A 19,330-nucleotide genomic window follows, 5' to 3' on the forward strand; every position below is an offset into this window, starting at 1 on the left:
TCAGCTTTCTTTACAGTCCAACTCTCACATCCAAACACGACTACTAGAAAAACCATAGCCTTGACTAGACGGACCTTTGTTGACAAAGTAATGTCTCTGCTTTTTAACATGCTATCTATGTTGGTCATAACTTTCCTTTCAAGGAGTAAGTGTCTTTTAATTTCATGGCTGCAATCACCATCTGCAGTGATTTCGGAGCCTCCCAAAATAAAGTCAGCCACTTTGTCCACTGTTTCCCCATCTATTTGCCATGAAGTGATGGGACCGAATGCCATGATCTTCGTTTTCTGAATGTTGAGCTCTAAGCCAACCTTTTCACTCTCTTCTTTCACTTTCATCAAGAGGCTCTTTAGTTCTTCTTCACTTTCTGCCATAAGGGTGGTGTCATCTGTATATCTGAGGCTATTGATATTTCTCCCAGCAATCTTGATTCCAGCTTGTGCTTCATCCAGCTGAGTGTTTCTCATGATGTACTCTGCATATAAATTAAATAAGCAGGGTGGCAATATACAGCCTTGGCATAGTCCCTTCCCGGTTTGGAACCAGTCTGTTTTTCCATGTCCATTTCTAACTGTTGCTTCCGGACCTGCATATAGATTTCTCAAAAGGCTTGTCAGGTGGTCTGTTATTCCCATCTCTTTTAGAATTTTCCACAGTTTATTGTGATCCACACAAAGATATTAAACATATATGATTATTAAATCATATTACTATATTATTAATTTGAATATAAATTATATTATTAATCTTATATTAAATCATATTATTAAATATATGATATTAAATCAAAAATATTAATGATATATGAGTACCTTCAATATAGATTGGCAATATGTATTTTGGAGGTGATCAGAGGATGTAAGAAGAAAGAGTCGACAGAGGAAAGCAGAAAGGTCTGCCACTATGCCTTATTAACCAAAAGTAAACCCTCTTAGCACACTGCTTTCTATGTTTAATCTATTTTGTTTTCACTGTGCATTTGTATTTAAATATTTATAATATAAAAAAGGCTTGAGGCAAATGTTTATGCAAATTTCAGACAATAAAAATTTGCAAAATCAATTGCAATAATTTAAGAAATATATTATCTATATAATAAAAAGAAATTGTATTTTATGACTAATAGACATTAAAACAAAGTACATGTTTAGATAACTCATTTAAGTCATTAAAAGCAACAGATAAGACAATATTTGAAAATACTTTTTAATAATTTGTGATTTACTTGTATTCTTCTAAGTAATTTTTCTCAAAGTTCCACATTCACTTTTTATTTTAAAGGAAAATTAATTCATATGGTACTGAATTCTTTATACTTATCACAATATTTTACATGAGATGTTTTCTATCTGTAAATATTCTAAACTTCTTAAAAGCCCTTTATTCTATATTGCACAAAGCCATTTTATCTACAATTTAAGTCAAGGCTGAAAAGATTTAAATTTATTTGCAAATGAAAAACTTAGAGAGTTGGAATGAGTTGGAAACACTTCTTATTAAAGTGTATTTGAATGTGTCTGAAAATTGTTAAATCCCAAAACAATTTGTGAATTTTAACTCATTCTGATATGACTGCTAACTAGAATATGCATATATATTTCTTCCAAAGTACAGATATTTTCTATCTTCCATTCAAGTATGAATGTTTCTGATTTATAGTAATTGGGATCATTTCTGACAATGTATTGGACTTCTCAGAATAAAATAGCAATAGTTTATAGGCTCTATATAACTGCATTATATTTTTTCCTAGATTTATGAATGCAACATATTATGCTCTCTATTATTACTTAGATATGCTCTTCAGCAATTTTCCCCTTCTCAGGTTCTATATCATTTACTGCTTTCATTTTTAAATTCTTATCATAGACAATGTTAAATTGTTAATTCTACAACTTACACATTTGTTTTCTTCCAAAATACAAGTGAATTCTACACAGATATTAATCTTTACTTCTTGTGTCTCATAAACTAACAAAAACCATGGTTTGTTTTTAGAATTTGTGCAGTAACCATGTTATTAATTTCTTAATAATATATTTTTGCATAAATATTGAGCTTGGAATACATGTAGGATAGTTTTTATTAACTGTGTTCTATCAATAATTAACATCTATCATCCAAACAGCAGTTTTATTCATCCTGAGACACAATCAATACACATCTGAGTGAAATGGGTGTTTGACAATAATGCTGTGCTTGTATAAAGAACTGTGGAGACAAAGTAAAAGATTTCAGTTTGGCTCAGGGAACATAGACTAGGTTTTATGCAAAGTTATAAATATGTTTGGGCTTCTCAGTTGGTGCTTTGGTAATGAACCTACCTGCCAATGTAGGAGACATAAGAGATGCGGATTCAATCCTTGGGTTGGGAAGATCCCCTGCAGGAGGGCATGGTAACCCACTCCAGTATCCTCACCTGGAGAAACCCATGAACAGAGGAGGTTGGTGGGCTACAGTCCATTGTACTGCAAAGAGTCGGACGTGATTGAAGTGACTTAGTACTTACTCATAAACATGTTTGCATCGTTGCTACATGCCTCTTTTCATTTATTTATTTTCTGCACATTCCCAATGATTCATAACATGGTAAAATGGCATGTGGGTTGCGATTACACACACACACACACACACACACACACACACACACACACTCATACACACACAAAGTAGTGGAAGGAAATTTTCTAGAATTTCAAAGGCATCATGAATTCAAAGTATAAGCAACAGTGTCAGTAATAACTTCGATAAAAACTGGACACCATAACTTTGATATCTGCATCATCTCTGTTGATACTAGTCAACAGGTAACTATAGCCACATGTCAGAGGTAGAAAGAATATCAGTCAACTCATACTCATGTTAAATAATTGACAAGGCAAGAAGATCAAGTGTTATCATTTTGGGGGGGAATTATCAGTACTCTCCATATCAAGCCTTAAAAACTCAGTGTGAATTCCATAATTTATCTGAAGTAATACTGGTTTCACCAATATAGATGTTGCTTTGGGTAACTGTTGTGACTGAAAATGCCAACAGATAAGGATATAGATGGATAGAAGAAAGTGGTCAATATTATAAAATATCTGAAAGAACAAGTTTTTTCAAAGGAAAAGATAGTATCAATATCTTCTATTTCATAATGACTTGAAAGAGGCTAGAACTTTTGAAGAGTGAGTGAGACTGGAACTTCAAAAATTAGTGATTATTTCAAGGATTTTTTATCTTCAACCTGTTGAGGACTGGGGCATACAGAATCATTTTAGTTCTGAACAGGAAGCAATTAATAAAAAAAGCCACAATTTCCTAGCCACTTTTGTGTGACAAACTAGGTGTGAGAAACATGGAGATTAAGTAGACTTAATCTCTGCTCTTCCAATAGTATGAAGAGCTTTTTAAAAGATATTGCTGTTTATATAATGCTATGTATGTTATAGTTGTTATAATAGAATACACATCTTTAGTCTTTGTGAAATTAATACATATTTGAGCCTTTAAAGATAAGTAAAAGTTAGAAAGGCCAGAGGGCTACCTTATCAAAGATTGACTATCATAAGAGCTAATATTTATTTGAGTGCTTTCTTATTATTTCAGTGCCTGCTTGCCATTGACATTCTTCTAAAAGCTTTGTGTGTGTGCTAAGTTGCTTCAGTCATGTCTGACTCTTCATGGCACTATGGACTGTAGCCCACCAGGCTCCTCTGTCAATGGATTCTCCAGGCAAGAATACTGGAGTAGGTTGCCACTTCCTTCTCCAGGGGATCTTCCAAACCCAGGGATCAAACCCACATCTCTTATGTCTCCTGCATTGATAGGCAGGCTCTTTACCACTGGTGACACCTGGGAAGCCCCTAGACACTTTATATGGGTTATTATTTAAATCTTCAGAACAACTCTATGAGGTGGTGCTATCATACCAATTTTACAGATGGGAAAACCAAAACTTAGAATTGTCATGTAACTTGCAGGACATCAAAAAGCTAATGACAGAAGAGACAGATTGAAAACCCAGGTAGTCTGATCCCTGATCCAACACTCTTAGCATATTACTAAACAGGTAACAGTGAGCTGAGTAAATTCACCTTATCCTAATTATTTCCTTTAGTCATTTATAATTTTGCTAAAATAAGTACAATGCAGTAAGGCAGACTTAAGATCTGATAGTCCTATGCTGTGGAACTTTAAGACAATTTAAGAATAGAGGCTGGGACACAATTTAGAGATAACTGTGTGTGAAATATGTCAGGATCTGACTTATGAGAGATATAGTCATGGATGAAAGGGAAGTGTATTTCAGATGCAGGCATTAAACTTTCCAGAAATTGATACTTTATTAGGTATAGAAAGTAAATAAAGGATGAAGGATGATTGTGTAGGTGATGTTAAATTTAACTGAGAGAGGAAATGCAAGCATAATAAGCCTGGATTGTGATTTGAAAAACTGGATGGAAGTAGATGCTCTACCTAAATTTAGATTGAAATATCTGTTGAATATTTATATGGAAGTGTATATCATACAATTGAATATATGTCTGAGGCAGAGGGAGAGAAAAGGGTCTCTGAGTTACATTTCAATTCATTTTAGTTTAATTTAACGGATATTACTGAGCAAGTAGCATATTTTAGTTAAAGAAAGAGGGATGAAAAGACTAACAGGAAATCATTCCTGCTCTCAATGATCTAAATATCTATGAATATTCATCAGTATATGGGTGGAACATCAATTATATTACTCTAGAATAACATTAGATTGAAAGAAGAAATGGACCAACTCCAGAAGTGGAAACAATGAGGAGACTGATTAAAATGGTAAAATGATTACAAAGAAGACCTAAAAAAGTGTAATGTTTGGTATAACAGTAGTTTAATTTCAATAAGGGAAAGCTCAACAGTGCCCTTCGCTTACAATGTCAATTTCCAGAATGCTATTTTATATTTCACTCTAGCTGTTGCTGTTTAAAAACATTTGTTTGCAATCTTAGAATCTCTCTACTTATCCAACAATGCATTCTAAATATGTACAGAAACTAAAACTATGTCTCCTGTTCCTTCTTCTTGTTGTGCTGGGATTCTGTTGCTTTCAGTGGATAGAAACCAGACAAATGCAGTTAAGATCAAATCCTAGCTTATGGGAAAAATATGACTCCATAGTACAAGATTTGTCAAAAAAAAAATCACACCAAGAAATGTAAACATATCTCAGTTGTGATTTAATTTTTTATGTTTAACACACTTTAGAAAAAGCATATATGTTGTTGTTCAGTCGCTCAGTCATGTCTGACTCTTTGTGACCCCATTGACTGCAGTATACCTGGCTTCCTTGTCCTTCACTATCTAATGGAGTTTGCTCAAACTCATGTCCATTGAGTCAATGATACCATCCAGCCATCTCATCCTTTATTGCCCCTTTCTCCTCCTACCCTCAATGTTTGCCAATATCAGGGGTCTTTTCTTGTGAGTTGGCGTTTCACATCAGGTGGCTAAATGATTGGAGCTTCAGCTACAGCATCCGTCCTTCCAATGAGTATTCAGAGTTGATTTCTTTTAAGATTGGCTGGTTTGATCTCCTTGCTATCCAAGGGACTCTCAGGAGTCTCCTCCAGCACCACAGTTCAGAAGCATCATTTCTTTGGTGCTCAGCCTTCTATATGGTCCAACTCTCACATTTGTACATGGCTACTGGATAAATGATAGCTTTGACTAGACAGACCTTTTTTGGCAAAGTAATGTCTCTGCTTAGTAATATGCTGTCTAGGTTTGCCACAGGTTTTCTTCCAAGGAGCAAGCCTCTTTTAATTTCATGGCTGCAGTCACTGACTGCAGTGATTTTGGAGCCCAGAGAATAAAATCTGTCACTGCTTCCACATTTTCCCCATCTATTTGCCATGAAGTGATGTGACTGGATGCCATGATCTTAGTTTTTTGAGCATTGAGTTTTAAGCCAGCTTTTTCACTCTCCTCTTTGACCTTCATCAAGAGGCTATTTTAAAGTTTGCCTTCACTTTCTGTCATTAGAGTGGTGTCATCTGCATATCTGAGGTTATTGATATTTCTCTCAGCAATCTTGATTCTGGCTTGTGATTCATCCAGCATGACAATATGGTTTTTAAGAATTTTCCACAGTTTGTTGTTATCCAGGCAGTCAAAGCTTTAGTGTAGTCAATAAAACAGAAGTAGATATTTTTTCCTAGCATTCTCTTGCTTTTTCTATGATCCACGGATGTTGGCAATTTGTTCTCTTGTTCCTCTGTCTTTTCTAAATCCAGCTTGTACATCTGGACATTCTTGGTTCACATACTGTTGAGGCCTAGCTTGAAGGATTTTGAGAATTATCTTGCTATCATGTGAAATGACCGCAATTGTGCTGTAGTTTGAACATTCTTTGGCATTGCCCTTCTTTGGGATGGGAATAAAAACTGACCATTTCCAGTTCTGTGACCACTTCTGAGTTTCCCAAATTTTCTGGCATATTGAGTGCAGCACTTTAAAGCATTATCTTTCAGAATTTGAAAGAGGTCAACTGGAATTCTATCCCCTTCACTATATTTGTTCATGTCAATGCTTCCCAAGGCCCTCTTGATTTCATACTCCAGGATGTCTGGTTCTAGGTTGGTGACCACACCATCTTGGTTATCCGGGTCATTAAGACCTTTTCCATACAGTTCTGCTGTGTCTTCTTGCCACATTTTCTTAATCTCTTCTGCTTCCATTGGGTCCATGCTGTTTCTGTACTTTATTGTGACCATCTTTCTGTGAACTGTTTCCTTTGTATCTCTAATTTTCTTGAAGAGATCTCTAGTCTTTCTCATTCTATTGTTTTCCTCTATTTCTTTGCATTGTTCACTTAAGAAGCCTTTGAGACAATATTTTATATAGAAATGTGAAATATTTGAGAAAAATAGTTTTTATCTAATTGCAACCATCATACTTGCTCCATCAATTTTAAGAAGGAAAAATTAAAAAATTAGGTTATTATAGGATATATGGACAAAAGATACATATTTTGAGTGTTTTTCACATATGTACTTATCAAGCATTTATAGAATTGACACTTAAATCATGAGATAATGTAAAATTTTAAAAATCCATATATCAATACATAGGTAGTCCCCAAATATGCCACTTATAATCTATCACTGAGAAAAACTTCAACAGTAATTTGTTTGACATATGCTAAATGAGGAAAAAGTGTAAAGACAATATGTAACAAAATAACAACTTTCTCCAACATGCTAAAATTATAGATATTTCCTGATAAAGATAATACAATCAGTATTGTAGGGAAATAATAATATTAATAATAATAAAGTGATCTAATTGCAAGAGCAGATCAGGAGGTCATAAAATTAGCTTTTAGACATAATTTTCACCCAATAATATGGAATTATAAATGTAATGGTGTTATTTTATTTTATTATTATCCTTATAAAATCAATTTCAGTGTTCCAAAAGAAAAACTGAAATAATTATTTTAAGTATTTTTAGATAATTTAAATAATAAAAGCTAAGAGTAGGTAAAAGTAGCTGGCAAATTAAACTTTAATTAAAAATATTATGGAAGGGATTTTCCTTGTCACACTCCCAAAACAGAGGCAAGGTTTGATTCCTGGTCAAGGAAGTAAGATTCTGCATGCTGCACTGTGTAGCCAAAAAAAAAAAAAAATTACAGAAGAAACAAAAGGGTATCATGGAAGATATACTAAAGAAGATAGTCAGAATTATAAGAAATAGATTATGTTTCACTCATTCTTTCAGCTGATGAAACACAATATAAACACTACACAGAAAGGAAGTGAGAGAGACATTTTAGCATTTTAGGATCAATGGTAAAAGAGAATGTGTGGACTTTTCAAATGAAAAGTCATTGAAAGAGAAAATGCAAATTTAATGTAATTTGATATAATAATGTCTACTTCAAAGGAGGTAAAATTACTTTCTGTCTAGACTGAGCTACCTATAGAGTACTACAGTAATTTTAGATAAAGAAATTTAAAATTAACTTAAGAAACTGAAGAAATGAACAGATGGGCAAAACTTTGGAAATAATGTTATCTGAGGAATGATGAGAGGGGTAGGAAAGTTAATACTTAGAATAAGGCTAGCTTTTTTTCCAAATTTTTGAATAATCTTTATGTTGGAAAGAAAAAGACTCATTCCTTTTTTTATCCACAGGGTAGAATTAAGATGAGGAATAAAAACATATTGTAAGAATTCTGAAATGAGAGATAGCCAACAATAAAATGTGTAAAATTTTACAGAAAAATGTTCAAATGGGGTCAATTCAGTCTATAAACTTTAAAGACGACTGAATAATTTTGAAATTTACTCTTCATATAATTTGAACATTTTCACACTGAGAAGTGGTAAAGATCAAAAGGCATAGATAAAAATGCTTTGATTTAAGTTGAGGTTTTATCTGCTACATATGTTTTCATTTATCTTGATCACTTTGAGGTCAGAGCTGTTATTTATTATTACTGATTGCTTAAAATTCTAGACATAGACTTGAATTTCTTTTTTTTTCTTTTTTTTTGTTTATTTTCTATTTTTTAATTTTACAATATTGAATTTGTTTTGCCATACATTGACATGAATACACCATGGGTGTACATGTTTTCCCCTTCCAGAACCCCCCTTCCACCTCCCTACCCATACCACCCCTCCGGGTCATACCGATGCACCAGCCTCAAGCACCCTGCATCATGCATTGAATCTCGACTGGCGATTCGCTTCACATATGATAATTTACATGCTTCCATGCCATTCTCCCATATTATCCCGCCCTCGCCCTCTCCCATAGAGTCCATAATACTGTTCTAATTATCTATGTCTCTTTTGATGTCTCGCATACAGGGTTATCTTTACTGATTGATTAAATACCATATATCTGTGTTAGTATACTGTATAGCAAGGAGAGATAAGAAAGCCTTCCTCAGCGATCAGTGCAAAGAAATAGAGGAAAACAACAAAATGGGAAAGACTAGAGACCTCTTCAAGAAAATTAGAGATACCACAGGAACATTTCATGCAAAGATAGGCTCGATAAAGGACAGAAATTCCCACACTGTTGGTGGGAATGCAAACTAGTACAGCCACTATGGAGAACAGTGTGGAGATTCCTTAAAAAACTGGGAATAGAACTGCCATATGACCCAGCAATCCCACTGCTGGGCATATACACCGAGGAAACCAGAATTGAAAGAGACGCGTGTACCCCAATGTTCATCGCAGCACTGTTTACAATAGCCAGGACATGGAAGCAACCTAGATGTCCATCAGCAGACGAATGGATAAGGAAGCTGTGGTACATATACACAATGGAATATTATTCAGACATTAAAAAAATACATTTGAATCGGTTCTACTGAGATGGATGAAACTGGAGCCCATTATACAGAGTGAAGTAAGTCAGAAAGAAAAACAATACAGTATACTAATGCATATATATGGAATTTGAAAGATGGTAACGATAACCCTATATGCGAGACAGAATAAGAGACACAGATGCATGGAACAATTTTATGGACTCTGAGGGAGAAGGTGAGGGTGGGACGTTCTGGGAGAATAGCATTGAAACATGTATATAATCATATGTGAAACAGAACACCATTCCATGTTCGATGCATGAGACAAGGGCTCAGGGCCGGGGCAATGGGATGACCCAGAGGGATGGGATGGGGAGGGAGGTGGGTGGGGGGTCCAGGAAGGGGAACACATGTAAACCCATGGCTGATTCATGTCAATGTATGGCAAAAACTATTACAATATTGTAAAGTAATTAGCCCCCAACTAAAATAAATAAATTTATAAAAAAAAATAAATAAATAAAATTAAAAAAAAAAAAGGACAGAAATGGTATGGACCTAACAGAAGCAGAAGATATTAAGAAGAGGTGGCAAGAATACACAGAAGAACTGTACAAAAAAGATCTTCATGACCCAGATAATCACGATGGTGTGATCACTCACCTAGAGCCAGACATCCTGGAAAGTGAAGTAAAGTGGGCCTTAGAAAGCATCACTACGAACAAAGCTAGTGGAGATGATGGAATTCCAGTTGAGCTATTTCAAATCCTCAAAGGTGATGCTGTGAAAGTGCTGCACTCGATATGCCAGCAAATTTGGAAAACTCAGCAGTGGCCACAGGACTGGAAGAGGTCAGTCTTCGTTCCAATCCCAAAGAAAGGCAATGCCAAAGAATGCTCAAACTACCGCACAATTGCACTCATCTCACATGCTAGTGAAGTAATGCTCAAAATTCTCCAAGCCAGGCTTCAGCAATACGTGAACCGTGAACTTCCAGATGTTCAAGCTGGTTTTAGCAAAGGCAGAGGAACCAGAGATGAAATTGCCAATATCCGCTGGATCATCGAAAAAGCAAGAGAGTTCCAGAAAAACATCTATTTCTGCTTTATTGACTATGCCAAAGCCTTTGACTGTGTGGATCACAATAAACTGTGGACAATTCTGAAAGAGATGGGAATACCAGACCATCTGACCTGTCTCTTGAGAAACCTGTATGCAGGTCAGGAAGCAACAGTTAGAACTGGACATGGAACAACAGACTGGTTCCAAATAGGAAAAGGAGTCTGTCAAGGCTGTATATTGTCACTCTGCTTATTTAACTTATATGCAGAGTACATCATGAGAACTGCTGGGCTGGAAGAAACACAAGCTGGAATCAAGATTGCCGGGAGAAATATCAATAACCTCAGATATGCGGATGACACCACCCTTATGGCAGAAAGTGAAGAAGAACTAAAGAGCCTCTTGATGAAGGTGAAAGAGGAGAGTGAAAAAGTTGGCTTAAAGCTCAACATTCAGAAAACTAAGATCATGGCATCTGGTCCCATCACTCCATGGCAAATAGATGGGAAAACAGTGGAAACAGTGTCAGACTTTATTTTTTTGGGCTCCAAAATCACTGCTGATGGTGATTGCAGCCATGAAATTAAAAGACGCTTACTCCTTGGAAGGAAGGTTATGGCCAACCCAGATAGCATATTTAAAAGCAGAGACATTACTTTGCCAACAAAAGTCCGTCTAGTCAAGGCTATGGTTTTTCCAGTGGTCATGTATGGATGTGAGAGTTGGACGGTGAAGAAAGCTGAGCGCCGCAGAATTGATGCTTTTGAACTGTGGTGTTTGAGAAGACTCTTGAGAGTCCCTTGGACTGCAAGGAGATCCAATCAATCCATCCTTAAAGAGATCAATCCTGGGTGTTCATTGGAAGGTCTGATGTTGAAGCTGAAACTCCAATACTTTGGCCACCTCATGCGAGGGGTTGACTCATTGGAAAAGACCCTACTGCTGGGTAGGATTGGGGGCAGAAGGAGAAGGGGACGACAGAGGATGAGATGTTTGGATGGCATAACCGACTTGGACATGGGTTTGGGTGGACTCCGGGAGTTGGTGATGGACAGAGAGGCCTGGCATGCTGCAATTCATGGGGTCGCAGAGAGTCGGACATGACTGAGCAACTGAACTGAACTGACTGATACTGTATTGGTGTTTTTCTTCCTGGCTTGCTTCACTCTGTATAATAGGCTCCAGTTTCGTCTACCTCATTAGAACTGATTCGAATGTATTATTTTTCTTTCAGTTTGATTCAGTTCAGTCGCTCAGTCGTGTCCGACTCTTTGCAACCCCATGAACCGCAGCACACCAGGCCTCCCTGTCCATCACCAATTTCCAGAGTCCACCCAAACCCATGTCCATTGAGTCAGTGATGCCATCAACCATCTCATCCTCTGCTGTCCCCTTCTCCTCCTGCCCTCAATCTTTCCCAGCATCAGAGTCTTTTCAAATGAGTCAGCTCTTCTCATGAGGTGGCCAAAGTATTGGAGTTTCAGCTTCAACATCAGTCCTTCTAATGAACACCCAGGACTGATCTCCTTTAGGATGGACTGGTTGGATCTCCTTGCAGTTCAAGGGACTCTCAAGAGTCTTCTCCAACACCACAGTTTAAAAGCATCAATTATTCGGTGCTCAGCTTTCTTTATAGTCCAACTTTCACATCCATACATGACCACTGGAAAAACCATAGCCTTGACTAGATGTATGGACCTTTGTTGGCAAAGTAATGTTCTGCTTTTTAATATGCTATCTAGGTTGGTCATAACTTTCCTTTCAAGGAGTAAACGTCTTTTAATTTCATGGCTGCAATCACCATCTACAGTGATTTTGGAGCCCAGGAAAATAAAGTCAGCTACTGTTTCCACTGTTTCCCCATCTATTTGCCATGAAGTGATGGGACCATATGAATTTATTTAATGTGCATTTAATTGAATTTGTGCTGATTCTATTGGAACTTTAAGTAAAAACTAGACAATGAAGATTTAGAAAAAATAAGTTATATACTAATATGTTTTACATTTACATAATATTTTCAGAGCAAATAAGATAACATTCTGTAAAATGGAAAAATAATGTGAAGCAGCAGGCCATTTCTATTAACAAGTAAAATGGATATACTATTTAAGGTAATTAGTAATGAAAAATTTTAAGTATAAAAATAAATTGGGACCTTAAAGATGAATAAGCTGGAAACTGACAATTATGGATAGGAATTTTGAGTATGCACTGAGAAAACAGATTCAGCCAATGTGCAGCACACATCATAGTTCAATAAATGAAATCTTCCATAAAAGTTGGATCTCCTCTAAGAGTTTTATAGTCTCTGGTCTTATATTTAGGTCTTTAATCCATTTTGAGTTTATCTTTGTGTATGGTGTTAGGAAGTGTTCTAGTTCCATTCTTTTTCATGTAGCTGTCCAGTTTTCCCAGCACCATTTATTGAAGAGGATGTTTTTACCCCATTGTATGTTCTTGCCTCCGTTGTCAGAAATAAGGTACCCATAGGTGCTGGGTTTATTTCTGGGCTTTCTATCTTCTTTCATTGGTCTATATTTCTGTTTTTGTGCCAGTACCATACTGTCTTGATGACTGTAGCTTTGTAGTATAATATGAAGTGAGGTAGGTTGATTCCTCCAGCTCCATTCTTCTTTCTCAAGACTACTTAGGCTATTCGAGGTCTTTTGTGTTTCCATATGAATTGTGAAATTCTTCGTTCTAGTTCTGTGAAAAATGCCATTGGTAATTTAATAGGGAGGGGATATATGTATACCTATGGCTGATTCATGTTGAGGTTTGACAGAAAATAATAAAATTCTGTAAAGCAATTATCCTTCAATAAAAAAATACATTAAAAAAAAAAAGCTGTATCTTCAGCATAAACTCCCATCCATCTAATTGGTACTAGATATACCTGATAGTGGACCTAGGAAAACAAGAAGAAGGTATATCAGACATAAAGAAACCTAAGAAAACAAAACTAAATTCTTCTGTGTGGAGTCATAGCAAATCTGTTCAGGAAGTAGTGATCAAAATTTATTCCACCCACAAATACCGGAACCCAAATATTAGAAATTAATTAAAAGTGGCCTGGAGTTCTTCAAATCGCCTGTGAGAATAAAAAGAAAATCTACATTTACTCTTCAGTAAAACAAACAAACAAACAAAAAAAATTGTCCATTAACTGTAGTTGACCTCATCAAGACAGATGACAAGCAACCAAACAAATCCATGTAAACCACATTTTCTATTAGGGAAAAAAACAACAACAATATCTCAAGAGGGGAAAAGAAAAAAAAAAACACTGTGATAAAAACTATCCACTGAACACAGAAAAACATTAGAGAAATAAAAAAGAACGAACTGAAAATAGCATAATATATGTAGTTTTAAATTGTTCAAAAGTCCTTCCACTGTCAGAATAAAATGGGATCATATTTTTAGAAGAACAGATTATTTTGATAAAGGAACAAATAAAATACCTAGAAATGAAAGTGAAATTTATAAATATCCAGCCCCCTGCATCAAAATGTCTCTCTGTTAAAAATAACTAACTAGAGTGGCTTTTATTTTGCAATTGAAAGTGTTATACATTCTTTCCTCCAGAATCTATTCAGCGATAGACTTCCTGTTAATAATACTCATGTGCTAATGGTGCCACTGATAAAAAATACCTTCTTAGAAATGGAGATTCTCAAAGGAACTGTAATCTGATTATGGGATCAACTTAACTTAAAGATTGCTTAATCATAACTTTAGAAAGTTTATTAATACATTCCTTATGGATGAAAGTTAAAGTGAAAATCTCTCAGTCCTGCCCAACTCTTTGTGCCCGCCAGGCTCCTATGTCCGTGGAATTCTCCAGGCAAGAATACTGGAGTGTGTAGCCATTCCCTTCTCAAAGGAATTTTCCCCACTCAGGGGTCAAACTTGAGTCTCCTGCATTGCAGGGGGATTCTTTACCATCTGAGCCAGCAGTGAAGCTAGCTCCTTAAATATGCCACTACAATTTCACACCATTAGAATAACTGGAAGGACTGATGCTGAAGATGAAATTCCAATACTTTGGCCACCTGATGTGAAGAACTGACTCATTTGAAAAGACCCTGGTGCTCGTTTCGGCAGCACATATACTAAAATTGGAACGATACAGAGAAGATTAGCATGGCCCCTGCGCAAGGATGACACGCAAATTCGTGAAGCGTTCCATTATTTTTATGTAAACCCATGGCTGATTCATGTCAATGTATGGCAAAAACGATTACAATATTGTAAAGTAATTAGCCCCCAACTAAAATAAATAAATTTATAAAAAAAAAAAAAAAAAAGAAAAGACCCTGATGTTGGGAAAGATTGAAGGCAGGAGAAGAAGGGGATGACAGAGGATGAGATGGCTGTATGACATCACCGACCCAATGGACATGAGTTTGAGTAAACTCTGGGAGTTGGTGATGGACCGGGAGGCCTGGCGTGTTGCAGTCCATGGGGTCACAAAGAGTCGGACATGACTGAGTGACAGAACTGAACTGAACTGAATCCCATAATTAAGACTCTACCCTCATGATCCAATTAACCCTCAAGGGTCCAGTCTCCAAATATCATCACACTGGACATCAAGGCTTCAACATGTGAATTTGCAGGGGAGATCAGTTTTAACTCCACAGCATTGTCTTTCCCTTAGATATAGATATACTAATGGAATCTTGACAGGTGAAGATGAGGGAGAAAATCAATGGAAGTAGGTGCAGACTGTGGATAACTATTAGCAACAGTGTTTGAGGTGCTATCCTTACCTGCCTCTAAAAACTGTGAAGTATGAGTTACCTAGCTATCAGTGCAACCAAAGCCATTATCAACTATTTAAAATTAAGGTATGTATAGATAATCTGATAAATTAGAAAGAAAACCTTAAATACATTTCAGAGAAGAATTTCTGTCTACAAAGTTTTCCATGTGATACAATATGTGTGTGCTCATTTGTTCAGTAGTCTAACTCTTTGTGACCTGATGGACTGTAATGGAATTTTTCAGGCAAGAATACTGAAGCAGGTTGTCATTTCCTACTTCAGGGGACCTTTCTCACCCAGGGATTGAACCCATGTCTCTTGCATCTCCTGCATTGGCAGGAGGATTCTCTCTACTGTGTCTACTGCTTTGGCAGGTGGACTGTACCACTGAGCCACCTGGGAAGCCTGTGATACAATATCAGTTCAGTTCAGTTCAGTCGCTCAGTCGTGTCCGACTCTCTGCGACCCCATGAATTGCAGCACGCCAGGCCTCTCTGTCCATCACCAACTCCCGGAGTCTACCCAAACCCATGTCCATCGAGTCGGTGATACCATCCAACCATCTCATCCTCTGTCGTCCCCTTCTCCTCCCGCCCCCAATCCTACCCAGCATTAGGGTCTTTTCCAATGAGTCAACCCCTCGCATGAGGTGGCCAAAGTATTGGAGCTTCAGCTTCAACATCAGACCTTCCAATGAACACCCAGGATTGATCTCTTTTAGGATGGGTTGATTGGATCTCCTTGCAGTCCAAGGGACTCTCAAGAGTCTTCTCAAACACCACAGTTCAAAAGCATCAATTCTGCGGCGCTCAGCTTTCTTCACCGTCCAACTCTCACATCCATACATGACCACTGGAAAAACCATAGCCTTGACTAGACGGACTTTTGTTGGCAAAGTAATGTCTCTGCTTTTAAACATGCTGTCTAGGTTGGCCATAACCTTCCTTCCAAGGAGTAAGTGTCTTTTAATTTCATGGCTGCAGTCAACATCAGCAGTGATTCTGGAGCCCAAAAAAGTAAAGTCTGACACTGTTTCCACTGTTTCCCCATCTATTTCCCATGGAGTGATGGGACCAGATGCCATGATCTTAGTTTTCTGAACGTTGAGCTTTAAGCCAACTTTTTCACTCTCCTCCTTCACCTTCATCAAGAGGCTCTTTAGTTCTTCTTCACTTTCTGCCATAAGGGTGGTGTCATCCGCATATCTGAGGTTACTGATATTTCTCCCGGCAATCTTGATTCCAGCTTGTGTTTCTTCCAGCCCAGCAGTTCTCATGATGTACTCTGCATATAAGTTAAATAGCAGGGTGACAATATACAGCCTTGACGGACTCCTTTTCCTATTTGGAACCCGTCTGTTGTTCCATGTCCAGTTCTAACTGTTGCTTCCTGACCTGCATACAGGTTTCTCAAGAGACAGGTCAGATGGTCTGGTATTCCCATCTCTTTCAGAATTTTCCACAGTTTATTGTGATCCACACAGTCAAAGGCTTTGGCATAGTCAATAAAGCAGAAATAGATGTTTTTCTGGAACTCTCTTGCTTTTTGATGATCCAGCGGATATTGGCAATTTGATCTCTGGTTCCTCTGCCTTTTCTAAAACCAGCTTGAACATCTGGAAGTTCACAGTTCACGTATTGCTGAAGCCTGGCTTGGAGAATTTTGAGCATTACTTTACTAGCATGTGAGATCCCTTAGAAGAAATGGAGTAGCCATCATGGTCAACCAAAGAATCCGAAATGCAGTACTTGGATGCAAGCTCAAAAACGACAGAATGATCTCTGTTCGTTTCCAAGGCAAACCATTCAGTATCACGGTAATCCAAGTCTATGCCCCGACCAGTAACGCCGAAGAAGCTGAAGTTGAACAGTTCTATGAAGACCTACAAGACCTTCTAGAACTAACACCCAAAAAAGATGTCCTTTTCATTATAGGGGACTGGAATGCAAAAGTAGGAAGTCAAGAAACACCTGGCATAACAAGCAGTTTTGGCCTTGGAGTACAGAATGAAGCAGGGCAAAGGCTAATAGAGTTTTGCCACGAGAACGCACTGGTAATAGCAAACACCCTATTTCAACAACACAAGAGAAGACTCTACACGTGGACATCACCAGATGGTCAACACCGAAATCAGATTGATTATATTCTTTACAGCCAAAGATGGAGAAGCTCTATACAGTCAGCAAAAACAAGACCGGGAGCAGACTGTGGCTCAGATCATGAACTGCTTATTGCCAAATTCAGACTGAAATTGAAGAAAGTAGGGAAAACCACTATACCATTCAGGTATGACCTAGATCAAATCCCTTATGAGTATACAGTGGAAGTGACAAATAGATTTAAGGGACTAGACCTGATAGACAGAGTGCCTGATGAACTATGGACAGAGGTTCGTGACATTGTACAGGAGACAGGGATCAAGAAAATCCCCATGGAAAAGAAATGCAAAAAAGCAAAATGGCTGTCTGAGGAGGCCTTACAGATAGCTGGGAAGAGAAGAGAAGCGAAAAGCAAAGGAGAAAAGGAAAGATATTCTCATCTGAATGCAGAGTTCCAAAGAATAGCAAGGAGAGATAAGAAAGCCTTCCTCAGTGATCAGTGCAAAGAAATAGAGGAAAACAACAGATTGGGAAAGACTAGAGACCTCTTCAAGAAAATTAGTGATACCAAAGGAACATTTCATGCAAAGATAGGCTCGATAAAGGACAGAAATGGTATGGACCTAACAGAAGCAGAAGATATTAAGAAGAGGTGGCAAGAATACATAGAAGAACTGTACAAAAAAGATCTTCACGACACAGATAATCACGATGGCGTGATCACTCACCTAGAGCCAGACATCCTGGAATGTGAAGTCAAGTGGGCCTTAGAAAGCATCACTACGAACAAAGCTAGTGGAGGTGATGGAATTCCAGTTGAGCTATTTCAAATCCTCAAAGGTGATGCTGTGAAAGTGCTGCACTCGATATGCCAGCAAATTTGGAAAACTCAGCAGTGGCCACAGGACTGGAAGAGGTCAGTCTTCGTTCCAATCCCAAAGAAAGGCAATGCCAAAGAATGCTCAAACTACTGCACAATTGCACTCATCTCACATGCTAGTGATACAATATACAGTGCTTCAAATAGAAATTTATGTACAAATGATGTCTATGTTTTCAACATTATTTCTTATGCAAAATAAGAGCATTTGGAAACACTCAACACTATAGAAAAAAAAGGAGATAGAAAAACATATAAAATATCTGACTAAATTTTTCCTCTTTTGCTCTAACAGAGAATTTACTTTTAGAAATGATAAAGCCACTAATGATTAAATCAAACAGAACTTTTTAGAGAGTTAAGAACCTTCAGTGAATAGCACTCCACATATCACTATTACCTTAGTTCAGTTCACACACACAGTCATTGCTAGTGGCTGAGCCTCATAATCATCACCTACGATTCTAGGGATGAGAGGTGATAGAAAGTTAGTTTTATCTGTAGAGTAACAACTAATCAATGTATCAAAGATGTATGACATATCATCGCAGGGCTTCCCTGGTGGCTCAGAAAGTAAAGAATCCACCTGAAATGCAGGAAACCCAGGCTCCATCCCTGGGTCAGATAATCCCCTGGAGAAGGGATTGTCCACCCACTCCAGTATTCTTGCTTGGAGGATTCCATGGATGGAAGAACCTGGCAGCCTATAGTCCATGGGGTTGCAAAGATCTGGACAGACTGAGAGAATAAGCGCGCGCGCGCGCACACACACACACACACACACACACACACACACACACACACTCATCATATCATCACAGCCAAAAACTCATTTCTGTATATTGCACATCTCATGGAAAAGTGTTTCTCACATATTAACTGCTAATGTGTGTGTGTGTGTTTCACATATTAACTGCTAATATGTTTGTGTGTGTGTGAGTGTGTGTCTGTGTGTTAGTCACTCAGTTGTATCCAGTTCTTTGAGATCTTATGTCCTGTAGCCCAGCAGGCTCCTCTGTCCATGGAATTCTCCAGGCCAGAATACTGGAGTAGTTTGCCATTTTCTCTTCCAGGGGATCTTACCAATCCAGGAATGGAACCCAGGTCTCTCACACTGCAGGTTGACTCTTTACTATCTGAGCCACCAGGGAATCCCAAGAATACTGGTGTGGGTAGCCTATCCCTTCTCCAGGGGATCTTCCTGACCCAGGA

General features: G+C 37.6%; 1 long non-coding RNA gene and 1 other non-coding gene across 2 annotated transcripts in view; one reads left to right on the forward strand and one right to left on the reverse strand.

The window, feature by feature from the left end:
- LOC145516428 (uncharacterized) overlaps positions 1 to 19,330 on the reverse strand; it is a 372,999-nt gene that overhangs the window by 101,286 nt on the left and 252,383 nt on the right. The window lies entirely within an intron of this gene.
- Positions 14,462 to 14,568, forward strand: LOC145519223 (U6 spliceosomal RNA). The gene has a single exon (XR_014063641.1). It is a non-coding gene; the product is annotated as a U6 spliceosomal RNA (small nuclear RNA).

This window comes from Giraffa tippelskirchi, chromosome 8 (assembly GCF_054371585.1).
Source record: "Giraffa tippelskirchi isolate mGirTip1 chromosome 8, T2T-mGirTip1v1.2.pri, whole genome shotgun sequence".
Classification (NCBI taxonomy): domain Eukaryota; kingdom Metazoa; phylum Chordata; class Mammalia; order Artiodactyla; family Giraffidae; genus Giraffa; species Giraffa tippelskirchi.